We start from the raw sequence: 20,742 nt of genomic DNA on the forward strand, positions 1-20,742 counted from the left end.
CACTCCAGGACTTTCACACAATCACATACTTTGAAGTGTCACAAGTGACATAGCACAGCACGTTTCGAGGGGCTGTGAAAAGCTGCTTTCATCAGTAAGAAGTCACAGCCAGCAGCGCTCCAGTAGATGAATTCTGCACCTCTATTGCAGATGAAGCACTATTACCTTGTTTACCCAGGAGCCTGATTATTTGCCTTGAAAACCATCATCCTTTATCAAAACATGACCATGACAAAAATTCCCAAGTACTTGCCTACACATCAGTACTCTTGCACACAATTGTGCTAAAGCTGTGGTTGAAGTTTTCACTTTAGAGAGAGATGGGATATTTTAACTTACATACAAGCACTAAGCTGACCATAAAATTAAACCTCTTGTAGACTAAAGATCATTAAATAAGTGCTTAAAATAAGAGGGAAAAGGGGCAGCAAGGAGAAGGTATTGCAGGTTCTATATGCACCAGCTGTTTTTACAGCTCTCAAGAATACCAAGAAGACATCTTTGTCAATCAAAACCAGTTCTTTCAACAGGGTAATCAGTTAAAGTCAGTCATTACAACTAATGTAAGGAAAAATGCTTCCTATAATAGCTGTTATATTAAGTGGGGAAAGCAGCAAAAATTACCAATTTTATTCAGCTCATTTAACCTCTAATCAACTGTCAAGAAAAACATTCTTCCCCACTGTCAGACTGTTACCAAAGCAAAGTATCTGTCTCTCCATCACTTTTCACATCTTGAGTCAATGAAAGTTAATTGCCTGTTGGTTATGCAAAGTGAGAATTAAAACATTTTAATTTTGATTACTCTAATAGACTTTTTTTTATTTATTTATGCTTTAACATTTCTACTCCAGGCTGCCAGTTCAGTTTCACACATTCTGACCTGCCTTTCAGAACATGAACTTACCAATACATGTTCAGCCCCAATTTTCAGTATCAGTTCAAGCACTGTTGTTAATCCAGGCATTAAAGAAAGTATGAAAAAGGGGTTTTCTTGACATACCACCAACATTTTTAAGCAGTCTCCATAACCTTTGCTGTATAAGCATTAAATCTTTATCTTCAATACAGAGAATACTTTTAATACTGCATCAAAAATTAGTTCCAAAAGCATATGACAAACTGGTACAAAGGACACTGACTCTGTGTACTACTTTGTGACCGACACGTGCAGCAGCACTTGCAGACACAAAAGCCATACAAAGAGATGTATGTCAAGATTATGCTGTGTTCAAGATAAAAAAAAAAAAGTTCTACAAACTAGGGGATGATCTGGATGTCCTTCATGGAGCTTATAAAGAGGCCAAATAAATTGAGGAAGTGAAGATAGCTCTTCCATGCTTCTGGGGTGAAGGTGGAGGGTACAGCTAGTACAGTCTTTTTGTTCTATGCATGCACTGTGTGATAACACGCTGAGATTTTGAACAGCCATTTAGCCAAAAAAAAAATACACCTACCTTACCAAATGAAGAGTTTCATCTTCTGACAGAACCAATCTCATCAGTTTGACAGCTTACATTTAATTTCAGATCTTTGTATACTGTCTTATTACTTACAACAAAGAGAGCAAGCACACAGTAGGTGGTGATGCACTGATGCTATAGCACCAAATGGAGCTGACATAGTTTTCCTCATAAACAAAAGACCAATGCACAAAAGTGGCAAAATAGTCTCTGCTCCCCTAATGAAGACTATGCCGAAGTCCTGCACAGACCTAAACTTGCTTGCAATTTCCCCTGACCCCAGGGACAGTTGTGTTCACAAACATGTACCTTAGCCTAGAAGGTTTAATAGCTCTCCTAAGAAGGAGCAGTGCCCACTGGCACCAAGAATTTGTTCCAAAACCACGACATGGATCTGTCATTGAAGAGTTCCAGATTGAGCTCAATCTATATTTGTCTTCTCCCTTGGACCATTCATTACATGGAGGAGGATTCCTGGCTGTTAATCCTGATGGAAAGCCTGACAGGTTGGAACCCAGAATGCAACACTGAAGTCAATTATTTCACACTTAGTCAGAAACATTCTCATCCACTTGTTGTGGTGAAAGACAGACTGAGCCTCAGTAACTTGCATCCTGCTCAAAATGGCTCGAAATGTTCACAAAACTGCCCAGGATGTTTTTTTTTCTTCATGGCACCCTTTTTGTTTTTTCCTGTAACAGTCAGACTCAAAGCATCTTTTATACATTTTCTTCTTTCAAATACAAGGTTGCCTCTATTGTTTAACTCAGTTTTAAGAATTCTAAAACCAGTTCTCTAAAATAAATAATAAGTGGCTAAATTGTTAATTGGCTTTAACTCCCTGCTTCGTCAAACTTCTTAGTTTCACTTACTCCTCTCCAGCCATACACCGTGATCTGACACTGATTAATAGATAAAAGCTCTGATGGAAGGCTATCAAGGAAATTAAGTAATCAGAGTGACTCACAGAGTCCTTTTCAAGGATTAAATGAAGATTAAATGGTCAAATTTCAACATAGTATATGATTAAGGGTGAGGTGCTAAAGAGGTTCAGTGCTGCAGATGAACATTTATTAGTGATCTAGAAAACAGATGAATGAGTTGACAAAATTTGCCTGTGGCGTAAAATTGTTTCAGCTGGAACAAATCTAAATTATGAGGCCATCTCTAATTTCATATCTTGAGAATCAAGTACCCAAACAGGCACTTCAACTCAAATGTTACTGATCACCCAATATTTTTGAGAAATTTCTGAGCAGTAGTACAAAGAATGTCTCTAAAGATGACCTCAAATGAGAAGAGAGCTAGTCAAGCCACTAAGACAAATGAAGGCAGAACCTCTTTTTTTTTGTGCAAGAATTATTTCCAGAAAAATAGATTTGTCTTCTCAGTAGTCTCTAAGAAGGTAATGAAAGCTCATGATTAACTGGGAGTACACAAAGCATGTTCAAATTACAATCTTCATATACATATTTAGCCTTCATATATGTTATTTGGAATATGTTTATTTGTAAACAAAACTTCACACATGGACAGAACATGCTCTGTGTCCCAGCTCAGCACTTCTACAGATGCCTGGATGCTTCCTGACTTCAGTGTGGGACTGCTGCCACTGAGACATCACACCCTCCATGCAAATGTCTCAAAGTGCTTTTCAAAGATCAGACTAAACCTTGGAAAATACCTATTGGAAAACCAGAAAATACTATCCCATTAAGAGCTGTCATATGGTCTGGTGCAGTGTAAAGATTTTTCTGGGGCAGCCGAATCAGGGAATTCTTTGTAGTTAAAACACAGGGTATAAAAAGATTTGAGGGAGTCCTTGGCAGAAAGAAATTCTGAAAAGTACATCTAAAAAGACCCAGTCTTGAGGGAAACCAAGACATTTATGGAGACAATATAAATGAACAGCAAAAAAACCCTGTAGGGCTAATGAGTAAAAATGTATCCTAGCTATCCAGAGTTCTACTATACTACAGAAAAAGTACATAGATTTGTACCAGAGCAAAATGAGTCCTGCCTAAGTCACATACTGCTTTGTGTTGGAGCCTTCCAAGTCTCCGAAATAAAAACCTGAGATTTGCTCCATGCTTCCAAAAAGAGCATTTTTCCTAACACAAAGAATTAGCTCTCCTACTCCAGCCCAGTCATGAGGAGAATTGGTTAATGCTCTCGCTCCTTGGATTTAACACAAACAAATAGCTGCCTGAAAGGTTTGAGCACCATGACCATAATTAAATCTGCAGTATTTAGTAATGCAATGACAGCAAGCAAGAAAGCAGGCACGCTTCTCCAATTGACATTTTTTGAAGTACAGATAACACAGAGGAATAAACTGGCAAAAATACAGGAAGAAAAAGAAATTGCTTTGCAAATCAGGGGACCAAATCTGTCCCTCTTGCCATAGAGCCCCAATCCACAAGGTCTTACATGTTTTTGTCTTCCCCCATGTCACTGTTCTGTCAATACAGCCCCAAGATCTCTTCTAACTAAACTTTTGGTCCCATGTTAGCTACTATGTAGTATTTACTGTGTTCCCTAATCCAGCTGAGTACAAGCTGTTCCCTTGTTGATTGCTCTCATGCTTCCCTTGCTGCACTTCTGCCTAGCCAACTTCTAAAGTTTATTCAACTACTCTGCAACAATTGGTGCCTAACAATCTCCTAGAACATGGGTTCCGGGAAAAATGCTGGGTTCCGAAAGCCTCTTCAATACTTGTTAATACTTATTTCAGAATATAAACTACAAAGATGCTACAGAGTTTCATTCACTTCCCACAGCACAAAACCTATGTTCTGTACCTATGCCGAGTATATTTTTTCTTGATCATATTCTATAACTTATTAGCAATGGTGAGTCACACCAGCACTCCAAAGTGCAGCAGCACTTTTAATGGAGAAGAAATATGATGGACTGGGTGAAGCCAAGGGCTTTTTTTTTCCTGCACCAGAAATTATAAATCACTTCCAACCATGACTTTCATCATCAGCTTCCACCACAACTTTCATCATCTCAAGTGCCTTCACACTGTAACCTTTTCCCTAAGAGAGTGAGGACATGCTCCCTGCCTAGCACCATAACAGAAACCCACTGCATTATAACTCAGGCAGCTGAACAATCAGTATGGACTTCACAGGAGCCTCACCAGTCTCCTCCCAGCCTTTTTTGAAGTTGGCAGCACTAAATCTGATTACATGCTAAGAGGACTGTCCCTGCTCATGACCTCACTTAGGCTGGTTTACTCACATTCTCTTTTAAGGCATCTCATGAGGAGCAAACTTTTGTTCAGACCACTATCCCATACCCACTCTTAGTTGTATTAAAGAAAAATTTACATGATACAGAATAGACAGCAAACATTAAGCAGAATGTCAATACAAGTGACACAGAAGTCCATGGCAATCTAAACTTTAAAATGCATTGAATGAATTAGCAACTTAAAAGCATTATCAAGCAACTCCTTCATTCTCCTGCCAGCCTGGATAACGGTTTTATAATGTCTTCACTCTTTTGTATGTGTGTGCATTCATTATCTCCTGGGTGACAGCTCCATAAATGCTCTTGCACTCTTGATATGTTCAAGGATAGATGAGGAGCTCCTTCATGACAAAATATTTCACATCCCCACACAATTACAGAGCATTAGCAGCTGCTAAACACAGGTATGCACTGGTACTCTGTATTCCCCAGTACCTCAGGTTAGGTCTCCTCCATGTGTAAGCAGTAACACACCATTCCTTGATGAGTGCATTACATGGCATATACCACATTCCTCTTTCGTTTACACCCACACTGTTGCCTTGTTCACTTTTTCTAGGGTTTGTTGCACACACACTTCTGGTCCACAATCTGAGCATCTGAGAATTACTACACTGAAAATGCCAGCTATTTAAATTGTGAAGCCACAGCAAAGGGCTTAAAGATCAATAGCTTTTAATACTGCAAATCTGAAATTATCATTGACATAATTTGATAAACAAATATATTATGATCAGCCAAATAATCTTACTCAAAAGCATCTGGATCTTAATTTCCTTAAAGATTGCTATACTCTTCCTTAAATTAAAAAAAAAAAAAGAGAGAGAGAGAAGATTGTCATTTCCTGATCATCTCATTAACAATATGTTTCCCATGTAGTAGAACAGCCACTTACTGTGACATGGTTTGCAGAGCTAGGTAATTTTCAAAATCCTGCAAGAATTGTATCCTTTTCATCTGAAGTACTTGGAACATAATGAAAACATTTGATCCTGTTAATTATCTAAAACAGTTACCCATGGAGTGAATTTGGTCTTATTAGCAGCAACATGGTCTCTTCCTTGTCATGCAACATGATTCAACATGTCTGGTAACACAGGGTACTTATCAAGGGGGGGAAAAAATGCTGCATTGGAAATTACTGATCTGGATAATACCACAAAATAACTGATTCATAACACCTGGCTCCCAGAGATTGCCTGGAGAATACTGTCCAGACTTGGCCCAAGGTGTAATAACAGAAATCAAAGAATTTTTAAGGAGCAGTAACCTATTTCCTTAGTTTACAGATACAGGCAGGCAGTTTTCCCATGTTTAAAAAGTACAGTGTGTGTAGCAAAGACAATAAAGTCAGGTCTTCCCCTTCACCAGACTTGGCAGGATGAAAAAAAAGAAGGTCCTGACAAGAGCAGCTGACTTCAGCTTGTACAGAACTGGATTTTGCATCAGCCCTTTTTGCATCTCCTTCCTCCCCATTTGGCCTAAAAGGCATTCAAGAGAGGGAGGTCAGAAGTTTACTGGTAAGCACAACAGCAAGGAGCCAGAGTATCTGTACTGTAAGGATGTCCAGCATCCTTCTCTCTAAGTTGAAGAGATACAGATTTGATGGATAGACTGTTAGGTGGATGAGGAATTGGTTGGATGACCACATCCAGAGGGTAGTGGTTAGCGGCTCAATATCCAAATGGAGATCAGTGACAAGGAGTGACCCTCTGGGGTCTGTACTGGGACCAGTACAGGTTAATATCTTCATCAATGACATAGACAGAGGGATTGAGTGCACCCTCAGCAAGTTTGCAGAGAACACCAAGCTGAGTGGTGCAGTGGACACAACTGAGGGATGGGATGCTGTCCACAGGGACTGGACAAGCTGGAGGAATGAGCCCATGGGCACCTCATGAGGTTCAACAAGGCCAAGTGCAAGGTGCTGCACCTGGGCTGGGCAATCTCCAGCCACAATACAAGCTGAGGGATGGAGGAATTGAGAGCAGCCCTGCTAAGAAGGAATTGGGGATAGTGATGGATAAGAAGCTGGACATGAGCTGGCAATGTGCACTCACAGCCCAGAAAGCCAACTGTGTCCTTGGCTGCAGCCAAAGTAGTGTGGCCAGCAGGGTGAGGGAGGGGATTCTGCCAGCTGTGGTGAGACCCCCACCTGCAGTGCTGCATCCAGCTCTGGGGTCCCCAGCATAGGAAGGACATGGATCTGCCGGAGTGAGTCCAGAGGAGAGCACCAAGATGATTAGAAGGATGAAGCACCTCTCCTATGAGGAAAGGCTGAGAGGTTTGGGATTGTTCAGCCTGGATAAGAGAATGCTATGGGGTGACCTAATTGTGACTTTTTAATATTTGAGGGACTTATAAGAAAGATGAGGACAGACTTACTAGCAGGGCCTGTTGCAATTGGACAGGGTAGTGGTTTTAAACTGAAAGAGGGTGGATTCAGACTAGATGCAAGGAAGAAAATTCTCTACAATGAGGGTCTCGAAACACTGGAACAGTTTGTCCAGGGAGATGGTAGATACCGGATCCCCAAGACCATTCAAGGTCATCTTGGACCCCATGCCCTCATTGCAGGGCAGATTAGATGACCTTCCAACCCAATCTATTCTTTGATTAGTCTCAACAGTCCCATGATTCCATCAGCCACTATCTCTCACCCCTCAAGCTTCTCACCTTTATCAGTCAGCATCAGTTCATACAAAGATGGCAAATCCATCTTCTGCGCTGTTTTTGCCAATAAAAATTGGAGGAAACACTGCCTTTTTCTATATCCCACAGTTGGATGTATTGTCTATTCAGCTTTACAGTCCACAGGTGCATTTTTGAAATCTTCTCTGAGTCCAACCACAGCTGCAGCTGGTTTTTGGTCAGGTTTACTATCTTAGTTAATTGAACTCCTTGCATGCTTAGAAGCTAATTAAGTAATTAATGGCCTGTCTGGCAGAATGCTACATTGTGATGATCAGGTTTTACTTCTCACTGGCCTTTTTTCGGGGAATCCTACATAACTCATGTGTCTGCTCCCTCTGTTCCATGTCAGTAGGAAACTAAAATCTTTGGCTCTTTGAGAATTTGAGGAAAACAGTTTTGTAGGTAATATGTAGCAGAGTCACACATTAAAAAGGCCAGTAATTCCCTAATTAGGAACTTATATAACTTATTTTTAATGTGTTGTATAAACATTGCCCATCATATCTAAAGAATTATTTTGGTAATGAGGTTGTAAGCATTGTTACACTTCTTCTGTTGGCAGCAACTGAATGCCACTTACCTGACCTCAGGTCACACAGGGCCACACAGGGCTGCAGCAGTGATTCGAGTTTTGATCCTGACACAGCTCAAACCTCAAGAATATCTGGATACTCTCACTCAGCTGTAAAGCATCAGTGAGGATTTTTTAGAGATTCACCAACCTGCTTGCACATTGTCTTGTGGGTAATTACAGTAGAAACTAGTCACCATTACTCAGTGTTGCAATACATGCCACCACACATTTCTACCTGTAAATGAAACCACAGTTTTGAAAACCAACCACTGTCTCCCACAAGAAACACATCCCCAGTTTGTGCCATGGTAAAGAAAAGCTATGCCATGTACAAGCCATACACGCCCTTCATTGCTCACTCAAGATGGATTAAGGTGAGAAGCCTCTATGATTTCTGGATCTAGAGCATTGCAAAACTAGACTGATGAATTTTCTCTCCTTCACTTTCAGCTGTCAAGCTTCAACTTTTTTTCACTAAAGAGTATTATTTCCTTATGCTTAAATTGTTTTTCCACATTCCCTTCTCATAGTGCAGCTGTAGCTCCACTTTGTGGAAGATGAGGAAAGCAGAGAGCAACCCAGGTGTGTTAACTGCAGGGGTGTGTGGAGTTTCTGAACCTGGCAGGTGTATAAAACATGTAGTCTTCAGAATCAGCCAGTAACAATTAGTGAGGACTAAGACCATTTCTCACTCATCTCAGAAGTCACTCAAATCAACACCTTGCTGTATTTCTTCCTCCTACCCAGCTGTAAATATACAAAAAACTGTAAAATACAGCATGTAAAAAACTGAAGAGAAATTTATTTACTGTATATCTACATATGCAGTCATGGAAACTGCCTGACCACAGATTCATCTTTCATAAAGAAGGTGGAAGATTTTTCAATCTGCTCAGGATGCTGTTGAACAGTTGGAGAGAAATTAGTGTACTACGATTCTCAGGAAATTCTCCGGTTCTAGAGTTCATGCTGGAGCTGAACTGACGTGGTTTTGAGTGTCCAGGGGCTACAGTTACAAGTCTTTTTAAAGGTATTAAATCATTAATAAGAATACTTCAATTATATTTACAAATTGTTTTTAAAATCTGTTTTTCATACAAAGGAAAAGGACTGGATTCCTGACAGGGCTACCTACTGACTGCACAGAACTAAAATGACTTGTCCAGGAAGGCAATTTGGAATAGACTTTCTTTAGAAAATACTGATACTTCTGGATGTTGAAAAAAGAGGATCACTTTCTAGTGAGGGTGTAGATTTGGCTTAAGACATCTCACTATTGGTATCCACATACAGTTATCTGTAAGTGTAGCTGCTGCTTAATTCCAAGTATACAGAGCAGAAATTTGATCAGTGAAACAATTTCATGCACAAGGCAGTGGGTTTGTGCATTAGGGAGCAGCATCATTCTCTAAATGAGCTCCAGTGACTACACTGGAATTCAGGCACCACCAGACACCTCTAAGTGGGCACCTCAGTTTAATGCCAGTTGCAAAATAAATCTCTGCCAAACCATTCAGAGCTGCCCTCTGACAAGCTGGCCCTGCACAGGACAAAGCACTGCTCTGGCACTTAGGTCTAAAGTGACTGTGCAGGGGTTTATGGACCCCTCTCAGTGCTGCCCCATTGTACACTTCAGCACAGCATGCTCTCTTAATTTGAAGTTCATGTAATGTCAGACTGTGGCAAGAGCTGTAAAGCCTCGCTAAGTGCTGGTCACATCAATCTGATCAAAACCACATCATAGTAACACAAAGAGAGAGGACATGGATTATCCTTTTAGTAGGTGAGGGCATTATCTCAGCTTTGGATTTTAGAGCCAATGTTTTTAATGCTTTGTAGGTTGCACTCAAACCAGACCAGCACAAAAAAGGGAAAACAGACAAGGTTATTTGAAATGCTCACCCACAACTCTGTTGTCTCAATTAGTTTCATTTCAGGGAAGACCTTGTCTTAAGAGAAAACCTCAGGTTTCTGTGAGAAGCAGAAGATAGGTGTTTTTTGAACAATTTTCACAAGGCATTTGAAAACTTTCAGGGAGGCAAATAGTAAGGGAAAAAAGAGAAAAGTTTTTTCATATGACATGGAAAGTGCCTGGAAGGGTACTTGTACTGTATATGGAGCGCTGAAGACCACATGTAACATCAAGGGATGGACACTGTGCAGCAGCACCACAGGTAATTCTATCCACTCAGGCTAGCACATGCAGGGAGAACACTCAAAAATTAATAGTGGCCCAAAGGAAGAATGATGCTGGATACCTCACTTACTTAAAATTATGGGAAAGCTCTTGCAGGACAGTGCCAGCAGTCCTGAAGCTTTCTCATACTGCAGGACAGCACTGGCACTGCTGGCAACAGGGAACTACACAAAGCTCTGGCTGGGACTGCCTGCTCAAGAAGTCAGAGCTGGGAGGAGAAACTTTCCTAGAAGGTTTTGTTTACTTTGAAGAAATTAAAGGAATAAACACAGCTAGTAAGTGGCTATGGTGTGTCCCAGGCCCAAGGACACCATATCCTCAACCACATTAAGAAGCAAGCAGACATCTGGAGCATGAGCAACCGCCCTTGTTTCAGGACTGCTGCCAAACACCCCATGCTAATGCTGGCAGTCTCAATCTTTAAATTCCCACCAGCTCTCTCCACAGACCATTCATCTGGGGGGGGGTTTCCCATGCAGACCTCTATGGAGAAACCACCTTTCTATCCAGGGTTTAGCATAATGCCAGAGAAGCAGACCATGTAAACAGTCTGAGTTCCTGAATGAAAAGAATGCAGAAGGAATGGAGATGAAGGACTAGAATGTAATTCCTGTAAACAAAACCATCAGCTTCTTTTAAATTAAACACATACCTATCTTCCCACTGCTCTGTGCATATATGCATAGAAGCTCAGCAAATTCCAGAAAAATATTAGAGGCAGTGGTCTATCATCCAAAAAACATTGCTTCAAGCTTTACTTAAGGAAATTATATTTATGAGAATCTAAAGTCTGTGTTGTTATGAGGCTTTGCTGTTACATGACAGTAGTCCCAAAGCTGCACGTAAGAGGCCAAATGCATTTCAAAAAATCATTGACTTCACAATACAGTTAAAATACATCTTGTCTATTTGATACTTATTTATTTAAATACTCCCCTCCCCCTCCCTTTTTTTTTTAATGTCATCAAACTCAAGAACTCTGCAAAGGAAACACAGAGGAATAACTGCAAATACAGAATTTGAGCAAGACTTCACATATGTAAATAAGGTGATGAAGCAGAACACGATGGCAGTGATTCTGAGGGTTATCAAATAAGCCTTAGTACATTTCACAAAAGCAGTTACGGGCTTTTTTTACGCCCTAAGGCCCTATGATGTTCCTCATTAGTTGCCGTCCAGGCAACTGTGCAGTACGGAAATGCCACCAGAAGATGTCAGTCATGGACCGTGAGCGAGGAGCCGGAGGGGTTCGGAGGGGTTACCGGGATGGGGCCGCAGGGAAAATGCCCGAGGAGGCCAAATCCACAGAAATTAACACCCATCTGAAAAGCACTGCACAGGCAGAAGTGTCATTGCCAGTACCCTGCTATTACCTCATACTTAAGGAAAATGCAAATTTGGGAGAAAGAAAAAGCAGGGTTTCTGATGTTGTTACATCTCAAAATTAAAAGTAAGAATAAGTTTCTCAACTACTCATACTAGATCTTTTAATATTTCAAAGGAGCCATTCCACTGTTTGTTCAAAGCAACACACCTGCACACATGCCTGTGTATACCTATGCACACACACACAAAGCCATACACGCCTCTGGGATCAAGCATGGTATCTGCCACAACAGTGTCCTGAAGCTAAAGTTTGTGTACTAGATAGTAAAAGCTCCATAATGACTGAAAAGGTTTTAATGCAATATATTAGAAGCATGGAGCAAAGTGTGTTTGAGTGTTGCAGTTTTTATGTCAGATTTCCATCAAGGTGCTCAAGAGAAGATTTTGATTAATAAGAAGACAACCGAGTTCAGTACATTGTAGACCTATAATTTATGATTACAGTGCTTATCTAGTCCTTGGCTTTTGCCCTTTAAGAATGTAACTCCAATAGATTTTTATGACTTGTTTTCTATTTCCTTATACCCATCCATAATCTTTACTGAGTACTGGGATGACAAGTGGAGCAGTAACAACACTCTGGTGTCAACTTTCAAGTACCAGATGGCAAGTCGCTTTTTTTCAAAATTTTACATTATAATTATAAACCTGCAGAAACACCAGGTTTAGCCCCCTATAGATTATATGATCATGTGATGAGATGGACTTTCTTTCTTTCTAGCTGGCAATCCACAAATGGTTCAAGTTTACATAAAACCAAGGAATAGAACAGTTTGGATTTCAAATGAAGAGCCAGTGTCCTTTTTAAGTTCCCCAGCACAAAAAAAAATTTGCTGTCCCAGCCTTCAGCAAAAAGCAGGCTGTGGGGTAGTAGATTTTTGGTTCACCTATTCTTTGTGACTATAGATCTGAAGACCTCTACCTGCAGCAGTAATTTGCAGTAAAAAAGGACTGTGTTTAAAGTGTTCACAGTGTTCAAAATAAGCCACAGATACTGTTTAGCAATGAGTTATGAAAATTACTTACAAATACATACTAATTAAGTTATCCTTGAAATTATTGTTCACTTAAAGTTCAAGAACAGATTCAGTTCCAAAACTGCAATTTTATTAATGTTTTAGTTTCCTGTACCATACAGCACTTCCGTATCTCACAGAAGTTGATTACAATTATATTAGGATATATTCCCCATCATTTGGTTTACTTCAATTGAGTAAAATCAAGATAAACCACACCTAACTTGAGCCTGATTCAATCACACACCCCTATCTACCCCCACACCAAACCAGCCTCGAATTACTTAAAATCTCTACACCACCTACTTTGACCTGCAGTACTGGAATTTGTAATGGAGTTCATAAACTAATACTGCAGGTCAAGAGAAGAATGTTGAAAATGGGAGACAATAAACAGACTGGTCAAGAGACATGACTTCAACCAAATTCTGGCTCCTGATGAATTTGGAAGCTGGGAGAGCAGCAATTTGTGTCCTTGCACAACTTCAGGATTCTGCCTCTAAAGACTAGGTAGAACTGTTCAACTTTTATTTTATGAAATAAACTCTGAGAAATCAAGGTGCATTAAAATATTCTGTATAGGAGGAAAGACAGACAATTAATTTTTATTCCCCTTTGAATTAAACTGGCATGTGAGTCATCATCTGGGCAAAACAAGGCAAGTCCCACCTCTTCCTTCTGAGGAAAACCTGCAAGTCCCTCAATTAAAAAGCAGTCTGCTACCTTTAAATGAAGGCCCCTTTAGGTTTGGGGTGTTTTTGGTGGTTGTTTTTGTCTTGCTATTTTTTCCTTTTTTTACATAGCTCTAATAGTTCTGTATATCTCATGTAAAAGTAGTTCTTATGACTGCAAAAATACAGATGATATGTACAACAAATTATCTTGAACAGCAATTCCAAGAGACACTGCAATACATGTAACATGTATGAAAGTAACTTTCCAACACCTAGTGCTGCCACATATGATATTTCATCTAAGATGTTTTGGTCTCTTCTGGCCTTGTGAAGTGACCTGGCCTCCAGCCAAAGATGTCTTTCTTTCCCATTTCAGAACGAAAACACAAATGGAAACCTTCCCTGCAAACAGAGCTGGACACAGACACCTGGACCTCACCATGTGCCTTGGTGTCTTACCGTATCAAGGTACACTCAGTACACAGCTCCCCAGTCACCTCACCTTGTACCACAAGCAGTCACAAGGGTCTTTCATTAGGTCCTTTCTCCCTCACTTAGGGACAGGATTTTTCACACCACCAACTCCGTTTAGGTGTGTCCCCTTCAGCCTCAGCGGGAGAGGAAGCAAGCCTGGGATCTCATAGGCAGGCAGCAGTTTGGCACCAAGTTATCCCTCCTTTGCCTTGGCCTCTGCTTTGGCTCCCTCAGAAAGCTCTCAGCTGGCCCATTTTCTCTCTTTTGAAAAAGTGGATTGCTGAACTGGCTTCTGATTTCATTCCTCAGCTGGCTGCTTCCCACACTACAATTCTTTGATCATAGTCTTCCTACGAATTTATCAGTATGTGCTGCCCAGCATTATTTCTGTCTTCAGCAGGGCTCAGAGTCCCAGCAGCCCCATCCCCATCCTGCACCTTGAAGAGTGGACAGGCAAGGTCTGTGAGGAGCCACTGCCTCTAGGAAACAGCTGACTGGAACATTTTGACTGAGAAATCTAAATATCTCTAACAAGTAACCAGGCTGCTGAAAACAGAAATGCTGGTTCAAAATAAAGTTTGCATCACTTGTTCACATAATCTACCAGTACATATATACTTAGCAATAAACTGGAGAGAGATCCTGTTTTCTCAGCATCAAATCAGAGAGCAGGGCAAAGAGTTATCAGATTCTATGATTAATTGTCCAGGGAGATCAGTGTTTCAACCCGAGTTTTGAGTGATTTAAGCAGCCTGTGGTCAAGCGAATTACAGGATTTCTCTCTCCCACTCCTGAGCATAGCATCCAGTTTGGTCCCTCCTGAGGGCTGACATCCTTCTCTAGTCATCATGATGCTGAAACAGATTTCATGAACAACTTAATACCAGTGGTTTCCCAACTACAGGCCACAAATCACATGTCCCTGGTCTATAGAAAGCTGGCTAGCTCTGTCAGGCTAACTCCACTCATTTCACTTAGGAAGAGAAACAACAAATGAGAAAATGAGAAAAAATGTGCTGAAGAGAAAAATGGATTGCACAGTTATATCTGTATAAAATTAACAGAAAAGGAAAGAAAACCTCATAGAGACATGAGCTAGAAACACAAGTGCTTTACTATTATAGTTTTTCCATGTAGTTTTCTCTAACTGCTACAGAAGTAGTTATGCAATCCTGAACAGATCTTCTATTTAACATGGTCATATTTGTGAAGAAACTTGGTAATTAGGTTCTTTCCCTGTAAAATGGAATTGCTTGTAGTGAGACTGCCCTCTTCCTGGCTTTCTGGCATACAGCTCTCATAGGAGGACTGCAGGGTGACAAGGGAAACTTGGCTTTTACAGGGAGACTAATTAATCTTATGCTGCATCTGGTTTTAATTAATAATTTAGGAACATATTAAAAAAAAGATTCTACAATAGCCATCCAAAGTACATGCACGTTTTTCAAAATATCCAGCTCTCCAATGACATCAAAACCCATTAAACCACAGTTCTGGCATGACCACCTCTCCCCTTCTAAGAAATAATTACTTTAAATCCTTTCCCTCCATTTTATCCTAATTGAAAGGGGGAGGAATGAGAAGTGTTTACTGTATCTAGATAGCTAAAACGTTACTTCTCTTGAACATGAGTTAGAAAAAACAGAAAATTCCCAAGTTGATTTCTTGTGGAAACACACTAGCAGATCTATCCCCTTTAGAGAAAAAAAAAAAAAAATCCCTCCGAAATAAAGTCAAAATCCTTCTTCATCAGACCAGAAATGAAAAGGTAAGCTCCATTTCCTTCAACACACCTGGCACTATGAGTAACACAATGGCATTTCTCCTTCCTTTTAAAGGATCTTTTCAAAGGAGTAGATGCTGCCCAGGTGTTCAGGGTTTTTTTACACTGAGCACAGAAATCACTGACTGCTAAGCTCATTCTGTGCTACTCTTTAGTTTCTTAGTTTGGTATTATTCAAAGGAATGGGTTATTACTGCTAGAACAGTAGTTTGTAGAGTTCACACTGCTCTGTCCTTACCACTCATTGTTGAATTACTCCTTTCCTCAGTGAACAAAGTCCCACCACAGCCACTCTCGTATCTCTTAAAGAACTTTTAAATTCTTCCTGGTTCTTGCAGAGCTTGCAAACTGCCATATTTTTGCAGCTTCACTGAACCAACCTTGCTGTCAGCCAGCATCAGATACTCACCCACACAGCAACTCAAGGACAGGCCCAGCAGAGTACACAGAGATCTTCCACAGAATTTGCTACTGCTTCTGCTGAGCCACCTCCAATGCCTGTGGATACTTTATTTTTTTTCTGCATATCACTGAGACAAGATGTAAAAACTACATGTACCAAATACACTTTCAAAATATATCTGAAAATAAATAGTAAGTTTTAAGCCTTTTTTGTCATGTTTCCCAAGGATCATATAGGCTTAATAACAGCATTTAGATTTTTTTATCAGCTGAAAACTGACAAAAGCAGTAGCTTTTAAAACTTCTCTGCCTGAAAAGGAAGAATCCCCCCAGCTCTCACCTTCCACAGCCCACAGTCTGGATGCCTTTCCAACTTGACTGGATGCCTTTCTGGTTGACTGCTATTATTTTGCTGAGTGCTGGGACAGGCTGTCTGCTAGCAAGAGGGCTCCAGCCACCCTCCTCTCACATTTGACTTACTGTAACCATTTTGCTTTATAGCCTGTTGGCAATGTCCTGTTCTTTTACACTCTTTTCTTCTGTCCCTTTCTAATTCCTCTGCACCCCAAAGCTATCACTCTTTATTGCACTAAAGAAATAAAAGGAAAAACAGAATCAGTATGAATGAGGACTTATTTTTAAATACCACTTTCCACAGGTTCAACAGAGCCTAGATAGTGTGGTAAGTATTGCCGTGTCAACACTTCAGCCAAAGAACACTACCACTTCCCCTCCCAAGCCAAATATCATCTCTTACAAATACCCTCCCTGCAGGTGTACTCACCAGCCACGATCCCTACCTGCCATCCAGCCTGACCTTTGCTCATGTTCCCCTCTCTCACTGACACACCCAAAATTCTCGCTGTGACACACAAACAAAAAATACTGTAGCAGACCTACAATGAAGTCAAGCTTCATAAAAGTGTAGTTTAGAGGAAGGAGAAAAGACTGTCTAAAACAGCCAGCTGTTTGCCTAGATGACACCAAATTCAAAGCAGAGGCTTGCCTTCCTTGGCCTTACAGCTTTCCATCCTGGGCCTGGGATCCTAGAGCCATGTTAGTAAGAAGTGATTTAATTAAAAGTGATTTAATTATTACTTCACTTAAGAGATTATTAAAGTCTATTAAAATTCAAAGTGATGCTTGCCAAGATCTCAAACAGTTTATTATTTTAATTCTTGCATAATGATGAGGAAAAATATGTTTTGTTTCAATCTCTTTGGTGAGGAGATATGGCATTTTGCCAGATTACAAGGAGGAAAATTCTCCTTGGTGCAAACGCCTAGTGAACTGCATCCTGTGTCTCACTGCCTCAGTGCCGAACAAGGCAGCTGACAAATCAGTCAGTATCTTGCTTTAAAACTTTCCTGTTTCTGAATATCAGGACACACTGTTATTTGCATAAGAGCAGTGGGAAAGATGGATAAAATTTTCATAGAGGAAGAGCAGAGGAAGAACACAATGCTTTGCCAATCTGCAAATACATGGAAGCTGATTCATCCTGTCCAGTGGGTTTTCGTATCAGCACTCAGTTAATGATACTACCCTGAAATATGTTGGTTCAGCTGTCTAGCTGCAGCAGCTTAGTGGACAGCACAGTATATCTAGTGCAGGGCCTGAGAGAGGAAAAAACCAAACAGAAAGTGCTTGCCTCTAACTCTTGCTCCCTGCATAGGTACTTCAGTTGTTTACTTTCCATAATCACACAGCTCTGACTGCAGCACAGGGCCAGAAAAGATTGTTAATAGATTCAAATAGTAAGTATTTGGCAGCATCAATACAGGCATTTCCTGAACCCTTCAGTTAAGTGTTTTTGACTCCACGGTATTAAAAAATGAGTAAAATACACAGAACACTCCAATTGCAGAGATAAATAATCATCTGCTGGGATAACCTTCTTTAGATTTAGAATGTAAACTGAACTGCATTTTAGGTTAAGCATTAAAAATCTCAAGACGTATCCGTAAGGCAAAAGATAACTGCAGAAAATGAAACCAAGAAAAAGGACAATTGCAATCATCTACTGTAGAATCCTCAAGTAGCCAAATGAGACCTACTTGTCTTTGTTTAAAGTATCATAAAATATATTTCAATCCTGTTCAAAACAGGCTCAAAACAGAAAGAAGGTCGTGAAGTGACAGACTTGAAAAGTTTCAATTAGACAAAACTACCAAAGCAAAAGACCTTGAAAGGTCTATATCTTTGCTTACCCACAGAACAGACAGACCAAAGACATCAGCTTTATTCATCCATTTCAGTAACACACTTTTGAATACAGGACTTAGTTTCTACTTTGAATACTTTGATCTGTCATCTAAGGTCAATCTACTACTCTGTAGGGTAGGCCTCTTAAAAAAATTGAGAAGGGTGGTACTGCTCTGAGTTCCAGAGGCAGCCCCATGAACACCTGCTGGTCACTGCTGCCTTTGAATCAGTGAACATTATCACTTACTACTACAAACCCCAAAGAGCAAACTACTTTCTTCTTCCAGTGGAGTAAGTTACATGGCTAGTGCCAGGAGTAGCTTCCAAATATTGGAATACACTCCCACAGAAGGAAGCCAGTGCAATTTTTTCTGCTCTCAACTGCCTCAGCTACAGTATTAGCGACATTCAAAAAGCCATGTAAACTCAATGGATAGGATGCCAAATAAAAAGGCTGTTTCTCAGTGGAGACTGCTGACAGCTGCATAAAAGGGAGCTTAATGAAGAGCATGCTTACAGAGCTGCACCAGCCACTCATATCAAAATAAGAAGCACCTTTCTTGAGATCCATATCCAGTTCTGGGCTTTTACAATCCAGTGCACCCAGAAGAGTATCCTGCCTCTGATTCTAAGCCTTTTTAAAAAATTCATGCAAGCACCACCATTACACAGACACAGTGAATTATATTAAAATATACTACAGTACTTCACTCAGTAACATTATCTTCAGTATCCTTTTTAAAAGACTTTTTGAATTATTTTGTTCCACAACACTTGCATACTCCTACCTGGCATACTACAAAAGCAGGGAGTATTTTGTTTTGGGGAGTGTTTCTTTTTCATACATCTCTCAGCAGTTGTTAAGGAAGACTTCTCTATATTTAAATCTGCAAAATGCAGCAGGAGGGCTCTCGGATACAGGGAAATCAGAAGTCCTCCGTACAGTTCTGGCATTGAGCAAATGGCTCCCATCTTATCCTGAGAACCAGCTCTGTTTCTGCTAGAGATCTCAATGTTTAGAGCTAGCCATTCCCCAAAACATTAACCATACTAATCATTATTACCATAGCATAATACAAATTATGCAATACTTGAAACTCATTGTCTGACATTTCTGCCCACTCATCTACAGCCCAGCATAGTCTAGGAAAGATATGATCAAAGGTCTGGGTAAAGATAGTTATTTGCAATTCTTCAAGGGTAGAAAGTCATATTCTTCTCCTTTTTAAGTGTTTGTGCAAAGGTGAGCAAATGAAAAGCTGGTGATGACATTTTTCACAGAAAACACTTAACTGTACTGCAGTGATATCCGGAACTACTTCTAGATCTCTGTAAAATATCCAGTTTGTCATCCTTTCCTTGTAGAAAAATAGGTGAAAAAAATGCTGAAGAAAACCTAATTTTCTTCATCCTTACATACAGATTTCCTCTTCCTAATATTCAATCCTGCATAATCTAAACCCACACATTTTTCCTGTTTTCTCCCTGCTTTAAAGCATCCTTTATAAATCCTAGGATCTGGATAATGAAAACTGAAAGTGACCACTCTTTTTTAAATGTCACTTCTCATACAAAGCCAAGAAAAAGAATTACAGGAGGGTTTTAGTGATATTTTATTACAAACCATAGTGAGTCGAAGCAATTAAATGAGAAGAAAGAGTGATTCAGCTGGGAACAATTAGCATTTTCTCCATAATTGCTTCACAGAGAAATATGAGAGTTATTTCTAGAGAGTTTCAACTTGCAAAGCTTCAGCGGTTTTATTGTCCCCACCCATTAAATATATTTGGTAGCTGGCTGTAAACACACATACACTGTTGCAATCAAAATTTTAAACTGTCTAAAATGCATCATTGTTATAATGAGCCTTCAGGCAAAAGCAGAGATTAACATTTCTGAGAGAGAAAAACAAAGATTTCATTCCAAAGGCTACTTGTCCACAAAATCTGATTTCCAGAGAGAAATATTAATGGAGAATATGTCAAGATGCCAATTATCAAGCTCCAGATTTCTAAAATATAAACTTGTGTAACAGAAAAATACTATCTTTAAGTTATGCTTAGTGTTCTTAGAAAATGCTGATACAAAGAAAGGACAACAGTTAATGCTACTTTGTTGCAGATTACACAACAGCTCGCTGAATGAGCCTGTAATACCTAAATATCTTCAGGTCTCTTAATCAAGGAAAACCAATAAAAATTGTTTGAGTTCCCACCCTAAAAGACTAAGAGGAGATTAAGTTCTCATTTTTGCTGCTGACACTTTTTAAGCATATGTTTTTGCTATTTCAGAAAGCATTTTATTAGCTGTAACACCTAAAGTTAGGTCAACAATGAGAGAATCAATTATAAAACCTGTTCATTTTCAAGAGTGGTTCTGTTTACCAGAAAATGAGGCAGAGCTTTAACATCAAATGTGTGTACATTTTCATTACCTCCCTTATTAAAGGAATTCGAGATCTGAAAACCAAGTTTGATTCCTATGTTATTTAATATTTTTTAACATTTACAACACATTAATTAAAAATCAAGGTAGACTTGGATTATCTCTGCCATACAGATAAGGCTTTTAAAGAGCTTTTATACAAAACAAAGGCATAAATTAAAAGATACCAAA

The sequence above is a fragment of the Aphelocoma coerulescens genome, chromosome 1A, assembly GCF_041296385.1.
Source record: "Aphelocoma coerulescens isolate FSJ_1873_10779 chromosome 1A, UR_Acoe_1.0, whole genome shotgun sequence".
NCBI classification, from domain to species: Eukaryota; Metazoa; Chordata; class Aves; order Passeriformes; family Corvidae; genus Aphelocoma; species Aphelocoma coerulescens.